The sequence below is a fragment of the Xenopus laevis genome, chromosome 1L, assembly GCF_017654675.1.
Source record: "Xenopus laevis strain J_2021 chromosome 1L, Xenopus_laevis_v10.1, whole genome shotgun sequence".
In the NCBI taxonomy this organism is placed as follows: Eukaryota; Metazoa; Chordata; class Amphibia; order Anura; family Pipidae; genus Xenopus; species Xenopus laevis.
The window spans coordinates 84,367,551-84,383,140 of record NC_054371.1 but is presented as its reverse complement, the minus strand read 5'-3'; the positions used below and the strand labels follow the sequence as shown (position 1 = coordinate 84,383,140).

At 37.9% G+C, this 15,590-nt stretch overlaps 1 protein-coding gene across 1 annotated transcript in view; it reads right to left on the bottom strand.

Annotated features, from left to right (window-relative positions):
- abcg2.L (ATP binding cassette subfamily G member 2 (Junior blood group) L homeolog) overlaps positions 1–7,017 on the bottom strand; it is a 78,603-nt gene extending 71,586 nt beyond the window's left edge. The window contains exon 1 of the mRNA XM_041581710.1: positions 6,948–7,017. The gene's annotated coding sequence lies outside the window, so the exon portion shown is untranslated. The remainder of the gene's footprint in view (positions 1–6,947) is intronic.
- Between the last annotated feature and the right edge of the window lie 8,573 nt (positions 7,018–15,590).

The window sequence follows — 15,590 nt, the reverse complement described above, 5'->3', positions numbered from 1 at the left end:
CTTTCTTTTAGCACCTTTCTTCTTTAGATCATTAACACAGTGACAAAGTATGCCTAGAGAGTTCCCTTTACATATCCACTCGACTACTAATGCCCCAAGATATCCGACAGCGACAGCAACCCTGCTTTAATATTAGTAGTAGTAGTATTAGTATTCATACAGTGCTACCATGTACTACAGTTCTAAACAATAGCTATATGCATTCTCTTGTATTATACCTGCTGCAAAAATAATTTTTAGAAGCAATAAATGTTATGCAAATAGCAGTATGATAATTATACTCCTATGTGAGTTGTTCACTGCACCTGCCAATGCTTCAGTACCTCCCTAAGCTCTAATTTACCATCTGTTTTTTTTTTTTGTTTTTTTGCTTTGACCCATCTTATTTTATTCAAGTGGGGGAAACAAGAGCATGACTTGGGTTCTGTCATGTTTGGCATATTCACCATCGGTGTTTGGCTCCTTGGCAGATATTGCTAAGCAGGACCATGATCATTGCATTGTTATTTTTGTTTTGGCTTCCAGTGCACTTACTTCTGGTCACTGTCAGGGAGCCAGACACCAGATGTGACACAGCCAGGTACAGGGGAAGTGGTTGAGGGTTTTTACACCATTTCTGCTATGCAGTTGGGGTGTGGCAAGAGACCCCTTCTTAAGAAAGGACAAGGAGTTTAATTTGCCTTTAAAATTGGTCGGTGCTGCTCTATACTAACTGAATCATACTGCCACAAGAAAAAAAAAACAAAGAAAAAAACAGAAAAAGTAGCACAGATAAAGTGTTTTGCCATATGTATATAAGGTATATGCCTACAGATTTCTCTTACCTGCTCTGAGCCAGGGAACTCACTGGAGCTGTAGCAGCATGTGCTTCTAACCACCAAGTGTGTAGGAATAATCTCTATTGCACCTGGTTGTCCTAACAACCTATTTCTGCAGCCTTAGAAATCCCTGGTGATGTAATTTACTTTCCAACCAATCACCAACATGCATAATTTTGTCTTTTAATTTTTTTTGTGTAGATGCGGAAAGAGATACTGCCAGGGTGATCTTGAATTTGGTGATGTTACATGTGCAGAACCCTCCGTAGCATATTTTTATTTTGTAATGTACTTTTTGTCTTTTATTCATTAATGGAAACATCATTTGCTAAACAACTTCTGTTTATCATTTATTGTATCTTTACTTTTTAAAACAGGCACTTAAGTCATGTTGCTTCTTTTTCTGCCACCTTACTGTCAGTTTATTTGGATTTCATTTTCAGTTGCCACATTTCTCTTTCAAACCAAATTGGGATATGCGACTGAGTTGAGCCCAATATATATATATATTTGGCCTCTTCTCACCTTACCACAGGCCCGCTTGATCCAATTCCCTCAAAACTTCTCCGCAATACCAATCCTTGTCTAATCAAAGCCTTAACTCACCTATTTAATCTTTCGTTCTCAACTGGACTGTTTCCTTCTCAACTAAAACATGCTCTTGTCACCCCCATTCTGAAAAAACCCTCTCTTGATCCCTCTAATCTTGACAACCTCTGACCTATCTCTCTGCTACCTTTCATCTCTAAACTACTTGAGCGCCTAGTCGACAACCGACTAACCTCATTCCTCTCTGACAATAACCTGCTGGACCCCCTACAATCTGGTTTTAAGCCACAACACTCCACGGAAACTGCCCTGACTCGACTAACTAATGACCTTTTAACCGCTAAAGCCAACAATCATTCCTCACTACTAATACTGCTTGATCTCTCAGCCGTATTTGACACTGTAGATCACCCTCTCCTCCTCTAGTCCCTCCATTCGCTTGGCCTTCGTGACACAGCCCTGTCCTGGTTCTCTTCTTACATCACCAATCGTTCCTTCAGTGTCTCCTACAATGGAGTATCATCTTCTCCCCTACCTCTTTCTGTTGGAGTTCCTCAAGGCTCTGTCCTGGGACCATTAATATTCTCCCTCTATACTTCCTCCCTCGGCAAATTAATCAACTCGTATGGTTTCCACTATCACCTCTATGCTGACGATACTCAGATCTATCTCTCATCTCCTGATCTCAACCCAGAACTCCTAACTCGCGTCTCCTCCTGCCTGTCCGCTATCTCTACCTGGATGTCACACCGCTACCTTAAATTAAACCTCTCTAAAACTGAAATGGTTCTCTTTCCAGTTACATCCCGGAAGTATCCATTATAGTTAACAATTCCACTATCACCCCCTCTCCCCAGGCCCGGTGCCTTGGGGTTATCCTAGATTCTGCCCTGTCATTCACTCCTCATATCCAGTCACTTATTAAATCATGTCACTTCCACCTAAGGAACATATCCAAAATACGATCTTTTATCACCCAAGATGCTGCCAAAATTCTTATTCACTCTCTCATCATATCGCGTCTAGACTACTGTAACTCTCTTTTAATTGGCCTTCACCTCCAGAGACTGTCACCTCTCCAGTCCATAATGAACACTGCTGTGAGGCTCATATACCTCAGCAACCGCTCCTCCTCTGCCTTGCCATTCTGTTAATCCCTGCACTGGCTTCCGTTACCTTTCAGAATCAAATTCAAATTAATGACACTGACTTTCAAAGCACTTCATAACTCTGCCCCACCCTACATCTCTGAACTCATCTCTATATACTCGCCCAATCGCTTACTATGCTCCTCTACTGACCTGCTACTCAACTCTTCTCTCATTACCTGCTCACATGCTCACATTCAAGACTTTGCAAGGGCTGAACTCTCTCCCACTGTCTGTCCGACTTTCTCCCAACCTTTCTGCTTTCAAGAAATCTCTTAAAACACACTTCTTTTGAGAAGCCTACCCTCACTCTGCTTAACTACCAAACGCAACACCACATACAATACCAAATTTCTCACCCACTTAATTAGATCTTGCCCACTCGCACACCTTGTGTATTACTCCCTTCCCTTTAGAGTGTATGCCTATGCATAGGGCCTTCCTCACCTTTTTGTACCTGTATTGATTGTGATGTATGTAACTCCATATGTTCTATGTATATAATTCATGTGATTTAGTTGTATAATCACATTTACTTTACAGTGCTACGCAATATGTTGGCGATATATAAATACATGTTAATAATAATAATAATATATATATATTTTACAAAAAAAACCCAGCAACACCGGGATATTTTGTGCATCAAAATTGAAAGTGTATTCACATTTGCATGAATAGGCTATTAATGCAAATGTGAATACACGTTCAATTTTGATGCACAAAATATCCCGTTGTTGCTGGTATTTTTTGTGAAATATCTGAACTATTTACCGTGCACCGGGGCAAGCCATACAGGCAGGGTGCTGACCTTGCGAAGGTGTGTGTATATATATATATATATATATATATATATATATATATATATATATATATATATATGAAAAAGTTTGGGAACCCCTCATAATTCTTTGGAGTTTTGTTTATCATTGGCTGAGCTTTCAAAGTAGCAACCTTATTTTAATATATAACATGCCTTATGGAAACAGTAGTATCTCAGCAGAGACGTAACGTTTATTGGATTAACAGAAAATATGCATCATAACAAAATAAGAAAGATGCATACATTTGGGCACCCCAACAGAGATATTACATCAATACTTAGTTGAGCCTCCTTTTGCAAATGTAACAGCCTCTAGACACCTCCTATAGCCTTTGATGAGTGTCTGGATTCTGGATGGTGGTATTTTTGACAATTCATCCATACAAAATCTCTCTAGTTCAGTTAAATTGGATGGCTGCTGAGCATGGACAGTCTGCTTCAAATCATCCCATAGATTTCTCTCTCTGCATAAATGCCTTTGTAGGTTTCGAAGTGTGTTTAAGGTCATTGTCTTGTTGTTATATCCAACCCCTGCGTAATTTATACTGCTAAATGTAGTCTGCATGCACAAGAAAGTATACCAATGTCAAACTGAACCAAAATAAATCGATAGATATTTATATTTCATATAGCATAAAGGTGGCCATACACGGATAGATCCGCTCGTTTGGCGATGTCGCCAAAGGAGCGGATCTCCCTCCGATATGCCCACCTTGAGGTGGGCAATATCGGGCTGATCCGATCGTGGGCCCTAGGGCCCAACGATCGGATCCTAGCGTTTGCCAAACGGGCGGTCGGATCGCGGGACCGCATCAACGAACAGATGCGGCCGCGATCCGACGGGATTTTTAACCCCATCCGATCGAGATCTGGCCGACTTTCGGCCAGATCTCGATCGGGGAAGCCCGTCGGGGGCCCCCATACACGGGCCAATAAGCTGCCGACTCGGTCTGTCGGCAGCTTTTATCGGCCCGTGTATGGCCACCTTAAGTCTCCATTCCCCAAGGTACAGACCTAAAGTGAAACTCGAGATCAGAAAAACATGCAAATATAAACAATTGTACTGCTTGGCAAACATAATAAAAACACATACGTGTACCTGCCTGCCTTATGTTCTGTATTTTCCATGTCATTCAGTTATATGTTTTCATTGCCCAATCATACATGTTTTAACTGAATTCATTTTGTATTGTGGTTTTGTGCCCACAAGAAGAAACTAATTTTGAACGCAATCAATAATGGTCTTCATTTATTATTTTTTCTTTTACTTCATTGCTTGTATTTGTACCCACAGGGCAGAGGGAGGTACAGAGCCTAAATAGAACTCCTACTTACACTCGGATGCTGACACTTTTTCTAAAACCAACAAAAGGCAATGGAAAGCAGGTTTGCAAGACTACACCTTCCAGCTAAGTTGGCAACATGATGAGAGTAGTAGCTTAACAGTAGTTTCTATAGATGGTACATTTCTCATAATCTCTCGTCTCTGCTATTCATTTTACATTTTTAAGTATTACAGCAAAAAATAGAAAACACCACTGTAGATATGAAAACTCAATGAATCATTGATAAAAACATAATTTTGCTTACTATAACTGAACTGAACAAAATATCTGCACAACATAACCAGCCATAAGTTGAGTAGTGAGCACATGAGAGCACATGAAAACCATGTCCTTTTATGGAAAAATAGTAAAAGAAAAGCTTGCAAGAATATTGTCAGTTTCTATAGAATTCTACATTTTTGTTCTTCAAGCATGTATCAGCATATACATTGGAAGAAATTTAAAAAAGAGAGAACTGCTGCCAGTGAAGGAACAAATATAAGCACAAAAGCACATTACTTATATGCAGTCAGCCATGTTGCTAGAGGAATTAGACAAGACCACTCTGGAATCTAAATGCAGACAGGATGCAGCAAGTTTCTCTATTTCAACCCATTAGCATACCAAAGTCAAGCTCTACTAGGAAGTCTGTCTCCTATTACACCACACGGGTACTAACAAAAGCCCATTCAGTTTCTCTTATATGCACAGCAAAATAAGGAGCACATATGAAACCGGATTATTCAATACACCAGAGAAGACAGCCCTGCATTGCTATAGGTTTATTGCTCAGCAATTCCAATTTAAATACACTTGAAATTACAGCACCCAAAGCCAACAGTTATTTTAACGTCTGTCTGAAAGCTGCTCATATAATTTAGGAATTAAAGTATGTTATATGATGGACAATTCTAAGCAACTTTTCAATTGGTCTCCCTTATTTATTTATTTATTTTTTTATAGTTTTTGAATTATTTGCCTTCTTCTGACTTTCCAGCTTTCAAAAGATCACTAACCCCATCTAAAAAACAAAATTCAATTCAGGCCTCTCCTATTACTATTCCAGTCTCTTATTCCAATAAATGCATGGTTGCTAGGGTAATTTGGCCCTAGCAACCAGATTGCCTAAATTGCAAAATGGAGAGCTGCTGAATAAAAAACTAAATAATTTTAGATCATTAACACAGTGACAAAGTATGCCTAGACAGTTCCCTTTACATATCCACTCGACTACTAATGCCCCAAGATATCTGACAGCAACCCTGCTTTAATATTAGTAGTAGTAGTATTAGTATTCATACAGTGCTACCATGTTCTACAGTTCTAAACAATAGCTATATGCATCTGATTACAAATAAATACAGGTATAGGATCTGTTATCTGGAAACCCATTATCCAGAAAGCTCCAAATTACAGAAAGGCCATCTCCAGTAGACATTTTATTCAAATAATCCAAATGTTTAATTAATGTCCTTTTTTTCTGTAATTATAAAACATTACCTTGTACTTGATCCAAACTAAGATGATATAATTAATCCTTATTGGAAGCAAAACCAGCCTATTGGGTTTATTTAATGTTTAAATGGATTTTCTAGTAGATTTAAGGTATGAAGATCCAAATTATAAAAAGATCCGTTATACAGAAAACCCCAGGTCCCAAGCATTTTGAATAACAGCTCCCATACCTGTAGTGACTGATACAAGAAGAATAGTGGGCTCTGCTTTTTAGAGTTTATAATTATGTTCTTTTCTCACAATTAATCCTGTAAATTTCAAGAAAACAATAAATACTCCATCAAATAAAATAGAGCCAAATGTCATTTTTGTTACAGTCTGTCTTGGCATAATACAATTACATCTGAGTGTTTCTCTTGTATTATACCTGCTGCAAAAAAAATAAATTTTTAGAAACAATAAATGTTATGTAAATAGCAGTATGATATATTTTATCAGTAATCTGTCTTTGGAAACAGGATGAATATGATGCCAGCTTTCACTAATGAATGGAGACAAGAAGATTAATAAACCAGGCTTAACAATTTGGCAGAGACGTGTTTTTAAAGTGCAGATATTGTGCCATTAACAAGTTGATCTTTAGCAAAGCAAAACACAGAGCAGAACAATTAACTCGAAAAATAGTCCGCACAGCACCATGGCTGCATCAAAAAATGAATCCTAAATTATATTTCTGCACTGGAAGTGATAAGGAATATTAAACATACATTTCCAATTATACTGGTGCTCCTTCCACGCCACCTGCTACAAGTGCTGCTTAGTAACCTACCTTCTAACTTCACACACCATTAGATGGCTCGTAGACAAGTGTGCCCCTTTGCATATAATAAGGACAAGAAACCAGGAAAGTATCTAAAGTGCTGAGTCCTTAAAGAACTAACGCATGCAGAAGCTTACCCCTGTTAGTGTTTGCATAACGCTAAGAAAAGAGTCATGGTTGGACAAATACGGGATGCTGGAGGGAGGGCTGATTTGTTTTCTGCCTTGTTTTGAAAATGATGATGTATTTAATCTGAAAAAAACCAAAACACTGTCAGCATATACAGAGTGATAGGAGATGAGAAATGTCAAATTTCTCACAATGTTGTATTTAAGTTTGCATTTTAAAATGCAGCATGTGAAAGCTGTGTGGTTATTAATCCATAGGTTGCTACGCTACATAGCACAGAGGAGTGGAAAAAATGTGTCCTGCGGCTTTATTTTTTCAAAGAGAAGCACATTCCTTAAATTCTTAGCCAGTGTAATTATACAATGTATTGGGTTATATATTGGAAGTATAGCTACATATGAAGGCTGCAGTTCTGTGGTCTTTGGCATTGTGCTTTTACTTTTTACTTGTTATGTTCTTGTAAATTATAGTAGAGAGGATAATGCTCTATATCTGCTGTATGTTGAGTCAGTCCCTAAGCACAGTCCAGATCATGTGCTGTGAATCCGCAGAAAAGAAGTTTGGAAGCTACTTGGTGTCATTTACTACCAGCAGGCCCTATGATTACAGTGCTGCAGGTGTATTCACGTAAGTGGCATGCCCTACCCATATCCTAACACCAATTTAGGGTCCTGCGTAGGGGCAAATGCCTATGGTACACCCCCCATGCAAAATATTTTAATGCATTACACTGAAAGAGAACAGTGTGATTTAATTTGCAACCCCTATTTCTAAATAACAAGAAGTATGAAGAATACGTATATGCAGTAGTTGATTGTGAACAAACCTGAAAAGTAGGGATGCACCAAATCCACTATTATAGGATTTGGCCAAATCCTTTTTGAAAGATTCAGCCGAATACTGATTTTGAACCCAAATTGGCATATGTAAATTAACGGGGAAGAGAATGCGCCGTTAAGAAATTTTTGAATATCTTGTTTGAGTGAAGAGATTTGATTTTTTTCTTAATTCGATTGGGCCAAGCACTTGGATTCCGCCAAATCTGAATGCTGCTGAAAAAAGCAGAATCTTAACCGAATCCTGAACCGAATGTGAAATTATTGGGGGGGTAGGTGCCCTGTGCTTTTAGAAAAGTGCACAGGAAGATATTGTCCAATATTAAAAGAGAGTATACTTTAATAATCAGTCAACCAAAATGTGTCATTGCTATACTAAGAATAACAACCAATATTTATTACAGAATGGGATCAGTTATCTGGAAACCTGTTATCCAGAAAGCTCCGAATTATGGAAAGGCCCTCTCCCATTGACTCCATTTTAATAATCCAAATTTTTTAAAAATAATTACCTTTTTATCTAATAGCAAAACTATTACTTGATCCAAACTAAGATATAATTAATCCTTATTGGTAGCAAACCCAGCCTGTGGGGTTTATTTAATGCTTACATGATTTTCTAGTAGACTTAAGGTATGAATATCCAAATGAAGGAAAGATTTGTTATCCGGAAAAAAAAACAGGTCTTGAGCATTCTGGATAACAAATCCTATATCTGTATTATGAAAACAAATGTTTCCTTGTAAACTGTGTTTTATTGTGGCAGCATGTCATGCTCTCTAGGCATAAAATGTTATTTGTTATACATCAAATGCTTTACCAAACAACAACACAACACTAGCACCTGCTGTGGATAAGCTGCAGACATACCTCTGAAGTTTGGGACACAACTAGCAACAAATAGCAGACCACCAGGAAGCACCCCACAAGTATGGTTTTTCAAAGCTATTTTCCCCTTTATATTGCCACATTAATTAAAGAGATTGTGATAGCAGCAGCATTTTAAATGCCTAATCACCTACTCATGTCCCTCTGCTCACTGTAGAGCAATCTCTAAGGCCTCTCTCTACCTCTATGGTCTAATTACCAACAGGAACATCCAGTGAGGATGCCTCATTAACATAAAAATAACTTAATTGGGGCATGAATTGTTTGATCTTGTTTTGGCTCCATTTTTACAATGGTTATCAGTATTTAAGATTAGCACAAGTCACTATTTGTTACTAGGACCACACTATAGCACTGTACGGAGCACAGGAGCTTGGTTCCATAAAAGCTTAGTTTATTTCAGTTTGATTGAAAGCATTTGACATCTGCAATCATAAATGATACCCCACGCTTGACACGTTTCGTGGCGTCTCGCCACTTCCTCAGAAGCACACACAGGTTAATAAGTAAAGGTGAACCACACCCACTGAAACACTTTAACCCCTACCCCCAATGAATGTGCCACATAATTAAAATCAGCATGATAAATAAACTTTAATGAATGTATTAAGTTGAGCAAAATAATACCTCAACTTAAACAAAAATGCCACGAAAGAATCACAATATGAAATACAGCATACATTCATTTAAATCTCCATTATTGGTATCAGAAATTACATTACAAAAAATTGCAAAAATCATTATTACTGTCAGAGGGATTTTCTATAACAGAATATAAAATACCTTCTTTTTTATCACTGGAAATGGGCACTGATGACAATAGCAAGCCATCTCCCACTCTCTGTTCAGCCCACCATAGTTCTCTGTAGTTTTTAATTGATAAATCCAATACACCTCAAGTTTGCATAACTTTTTATCAAGATCTCCCCCCTCTAACATCTCTTGGGGGTGTATTTGTTACTAGTGATGAGCGAATCTGCCCAAATTCACTTAGCCAAAAATTTGTGAAACAGCATAAATTTGCCAAAATGCATAGAAGTCTATGGTTGACAAACTGACCCCAAAAAACAAATGCTCTGTAAGGCTACACATTTAAATTATTATTTCTGTTTTTTTTTTTTACTCATCTTTGTACTCAGGCTCTCTCCTATTTATATTTCAGTCTCTTGCTAGGGTAATTTGGACAATAGCTATCAGATTGCCAAAATGAAAACCAATTACAACTTGTCTCAGAATAGCACTCTCTACATCATACTAAAAAAATGTAATTAATGGAACTAATTATATGAATTTTTTACTATAGAGTAACATCAGCTATTTACATTGTTATATATTTACTGTAGCATCTCCTACATGGACGTTTCAGCATTGGAATAATCATGTATTTCTCCTAATATTAAGGGGCAGATGTATTAAGGGTCGAATATCAAGGGTTAATTAACCCTCGATATTCGACTGCCAAATTAAAATCCTTCGACTTCGAATATCGAAGTCGAAGGATTTTACGCAATTCGAACTATTAAATCCTTCTAATCGAACGATTCGAAGGATTTTAATCCATTGATCGAAGGATTATCCTTCAATCAGAAAATTGTTAGCAAGCCTATGGGGACCTTCCTCATAGGCTATCATTGGCCTCGGTAGGTTTTAGGTGGCAAACTAGGGGGTCGAAGAAATGTTTAAAGAGACAGTACTTCGATTATCGAACGATCGAATGGTCGAATATTCTAACGATTTTTAGTTTGAATCGATTCGAAGTCGAAGGCCGTAGTACTAAGATAACTAGGTAGCAAATATAAAGTCAAATAGAGTTAAGACTACTATGAATTGTATTTATTATGAATAGCTTGGTAATTAGGAACAAATATACCTGTACTATAAAAGTGTTAGGATGTTCTTTAAAAAAAGCATTAGAATGTTAGACTGTTTTATTAATTTGTCTAATAAAAATATTTTCTTACTTATTAATTGGCAAATTAAAATAGTTAAAAGATTAAATTCTTTAACTAAATTTATTTGGAATGGTAAAAAGGCAAAAATAGCCCTCTATAAATTGAGAGCTCCAGTTAAGCTTGGAGGATTAAACCTTCCTGATTTCAGAGCTTTTAATTTATCAGCCCTCACCAGATATTTTATTGAGTGGATCTCTCAAGGCAACAAATTTACAAACCCCGATATTGAAATCTTTCAAGAACCCTTTTTTGATATATTATCTGTTTTGCATAGTAAATGGAGCAATGTTCCTTATGATTTTAAGAGGAATCCTATCTATCGCGACTCTATATTTGTGTGGAAACATTTATTCTCTCGTCATGGGTATAGCTATACAGTAACCCCTTACATGCCCTTATATTTTCAAGAAAGTCACTGGTTCTGGTAAAAGATATATTTGATCCGCTTAAGAAAACCTTAATGCCCTGGTCAAATCTCAAAGAACAATACAAGCTTCGGGATTCTGATAGATATTATTATTTAGCGTGTCAATGTGGTCTGTCTCTGCTACATAATAATAACAACCTGGTTTTAGCTGAGCACAAGCTTGCAGACGATTTGGCAGAGTTTTTGGAATTCCCTGGTTTGATCTCTATTAGCTCTCTTTCTAAAAAAATTAGGAATAATCATAGTTCAGATTCACACCCGTTATCAAAACCTTCCTCTAAATGGTCTGAATTTTTACATTGTCAAATAACTCCCTCAGATTTGGTCAAATCGATTAGGGATTATAATAAATTAATTTTAGCAGAGAATTGGAGGATACAACATTTTAAGCTTGCCCATCTAGGCTATGGGAAACTGTTTTCAAAAAATTCCTCTAATAGCCCTATTTCATATTGCCCTAAATGTGATGAAATTAATGTATCACTTTTCCATTATCTATGGTCCTGTCCAAAGATTGTCCTATATTGGAGGGAAATCTTTGGTTTTTTGAATTATCATTTGAAGATACAGATTAAATTTTCTCCGTGCTTTGTTTTTTGCATCTGGATAATATGGTATGTTCTTCATTTCCTAACACAAATTTTATTTCCCATGAAGATGAATTTTTGACAGTTTTTTTCCTAGCTGCTTCCAAGAAAGCTTTATTTAATTCTTGATTACATAAAGAACCCCCCGTTAGCAGATGCTATTTCTTTTATGAACCAGTTTATTTGGCAAGAAGCCTTATTATACAAAACCAAAGGGAATAATTCCATAGACTCTTTTAAACTGATTTGGTCTCCTTATCTTGAAGCTTGTAATTCTAATTCAGGTAAACAAATAGGACGGTTGCTTCATTTGTAAGTTACGCGTTCAGACATTCCAGTCAACGAATGGACATTTTTCTTTCAATATGTTTACTTCCACTGGCTTAGTTAATTTTTGTTATTTTCAGTTTATTGTTGTCAGTCTTTTAAAATTGTATTCCGTTTTCAATCTCACTATGTCATCATATTGAATACATGTCTTTCTTCATCTGCATAATATTTGCTGTCATAATGTTATTACTTGTTTAATATGAAAATCAAATAAAACATTTTCAAAAAAAAAAAAAGATTAAATTCTAGTGATAAGGCTAAGGGCTTGGCTAGCATATTTAATACTTTATTCGTGCACTAGTTTTATAATAGTTAAAGATAGATTTCAATTGGATAGGATATGAATATTTAAGTTAATAGGATCCTTAATAAATAAGCTAATAGTCAGTGATATTTTATGAAGTATAAAAAGTGGGATATTATGATAGTTTGTTATCATAGTAACATGTTAAAATAAACATATGTATTTAGTTAATACTAATTAATAAATAGGAACACGCCTATAATATATAGTTAGCACAGAATAAGATATGTAGTAAACCCCCATATGCAGAACCGCCATCAGAAATCGCAGGGCCCCATACGACAAAATTTCCTGGGCCCCCTGGGCTGCACCCACCGCAAGCCCCACCTACAGGTCCGCCCCCACCACACAGTAAAAAAAAAAAAAAAAAATATTGGTGGCTAGGGTTCCCACATGTTAATAAAAAATAAAAATATATTGGTGGTCAGGGCCCCCCATAAAAAACCATTTGTGGCCAGGGCCCCCCCATTAAAAAATATTGGTGGCTAGGACCCATGAGAAAAAAAATTGGTGGCCAGGGCCCCCCCTCCACATTATGAGAAAATTGGTGGCCAGGGCCCCTTAAACGTCCATGCCATCCCAAAGTCAGCAGCTAGACGGGGGCCCGGCTAATCAAGTAAGTGTGGCGTAGCAGGGCCCCCTTACCCTTGGGGCCCCCTGCAACTCTCCCCCCTGTAACATAAGGCACTAGGTTTGCCCAGGAGCAGCAGGGGCGATCCTGGCCCCTCTGCCGCCTGAGGCAGCAGCAGTTGCTGCTGCCCCCCCCCCCAAAAAAAATTTGCTCTTAAAGTACCAGGAGCAGCATTTTTGCTGCCCCTGGTACCTAGTGGGGCGCTGCCGTCTGAGGCGACAGCCTCAACTTGCCTCATTGGTGAAGCACCCCTGAGGAGCAGTAACCTATAGCAACCAATCAGATGTTTGCATTTAAACAGATGACCAGTAAATTCTACCTGCTGATTGGTAGCTATGGGTTACTGCTACATGGCAAACTTAGTGCCTTTTATCACATAACCCCCAAAGAGGCATAATAATATATAGAATATTTATTTATGTTAAACTATTATGATATTCAGTTAAAAATGTTAGATAGTTTTAGGATATTTAGCTGAATAAAGGCCTATTTCAATATATATATATTGATTATTTGATAGGTAGAGTTAGAAAAAGAGAGTAGGGAGGCAATTTCTATGCTGCTAGTATGAATGGTGTGTGATTCAATGAGTGAATGAAAACTCAGTGCCGCCATCAGTGTTTGTAGTGCCTCAAAGACAGAGAGAAGGATGCAGAATTAGCCTGGGTTAAAAAGGAGCTGAAAGAAGTGAATGAATGTGAGTTATTAGCTAAATAGTGAGTCGAAGATAATGGAGAGTTCTTATGGACAGCCAGCAGGGGTCAGTAGAGAAGTGGTAGGGATTCAAGCTGTAGATATGATAAAGGGATAGCCAGGTGATCAGAGGAAGACCTTGATGGTAAGGGGGGGGGGTAAATATAGAAGTTGGAAGTGCAGAGGCTCTATGGGATAAGAGGAAGGTGCTGGAAAGATCTAGAGTTGGCTTGTCGAGTTAAAGCTGATGGAATTACATAGCAGGGGACAGAAGATTGAGGGTTGAAAAGAAAGCAAGTGGAAGTAATCGTTGGATAAACATAGGGTTTTACAAAGAGAAACCTGGGACCACAGACTGTTAGAACCAAAGGGGTTGCAGTGTAGTGTAGAGGTTGGGGGAACATTATATAGAGCAGCAGAGAAGTGCATTGGATCAGCAGAGAATGATTGTCAAGGAGTCACATCCAAATATTGTAAGGGTTTATTAAAAACATAGTATGCTTTCCCAATCTCCCTGCCAGCCATAACCCCTTCTCATGACGGCACAGAGTAGATATGAAAGGTGTGTGAATGGGCAATAACAATGGGTAAAGGCTTGACGTGGTGACGGTGGTGTTACTGCCCACTTGTATAACCATATGCCAATTCAGCCTATTGAGAGAGTGTTACTGCTGTATGTTAGGGTTTCACAAATGTGTCACATCTATAAACACAGTGAAATAGCAAAGAGTCTAAATATCCATGAAATGTATTACATTAAAATAACATTCAAAGAATGTTGTGTCTGTGTTATCATTGGGATAGCCTGAGTCTCCATTAAAGTGAAACATACCATTCAAAATGACCTTTGTAAGAAGTGTATGATGCCTTGAATAAAAGATCTATTTTGAGATTCATTTTGAGAAAAAAAATGTCCCTGCCAACTCTCATGGTGTATTGTAACCCAAACAGAAACTTATTCCTTCAGGATAAATTGAGGCTTTATAACCTAGGATGTGAAACACAAATTATTTGGGGCGTCCATGTTAACATTACTTTTTGATCTTTCTTTCCTCTCCCAGCTTGTTCCCGGAGAGCTGCTTTATTCAAAGGTAATGATTTTATCCAGACAATCTCTAAGCCTGAGCTTTTCCAATTTAGAGCCATGTTTCGTTAGTTAGTGCCAAAATATGCTGATATAGTGAAGCTTGGTAACAATGAAAACCTTTATAAAAATGTTTTGTCCTTTGCTTCAATGCACTTCTGATTAGCAACCCTGTGGAATTGTATTATCTCATTGGACAAATGGGAGGGCCTGTGATTTGGGATAAATAGAACCTGGTTAACTTTTAAAACCCAAATGTGTCCTTTGCTACAATGTGCTGCATTACCATGCAATGCCAGTTACCATCTACAAGGGCAACAAGGTTTTGAGGACTCAAGCTGGATATTATTGAATTATAGTCCAAAGAAGGGTAAGTTGGTAAAGGTTATGGAAAGACTGGTCAAGTGGGGTTGTTTATGCTGGAGAAGAAGCATAAAGGGAGAGATATGACAACTTTGTATAAAATGTATAAGGTCATCATATAATAATCTTATTATTTAATGCTTTATTTACCACCGATCCAGTGGCGGAACTACCGGGGGAGCAGGGGGTGCGAGCGGGCCAGGGCCCGCACCCCCTCAGGGCCCCCCGGCAGTCCGTGCGCCACATACAAATGCGGCCATACGGAGGGGCGGGGCCCGGTTGCGCATCCCGCACCAGGGCCCGCCCCCTCTAGGATCGCTACTGCACGGATCATAAATGCCTCTGTACTAATTTCTCTTTAAAAAGTTCTTACCTTGTTTCATGGCATGCACAGCACTGATTACAGCTAACAGAAACAAAAGGTAAAA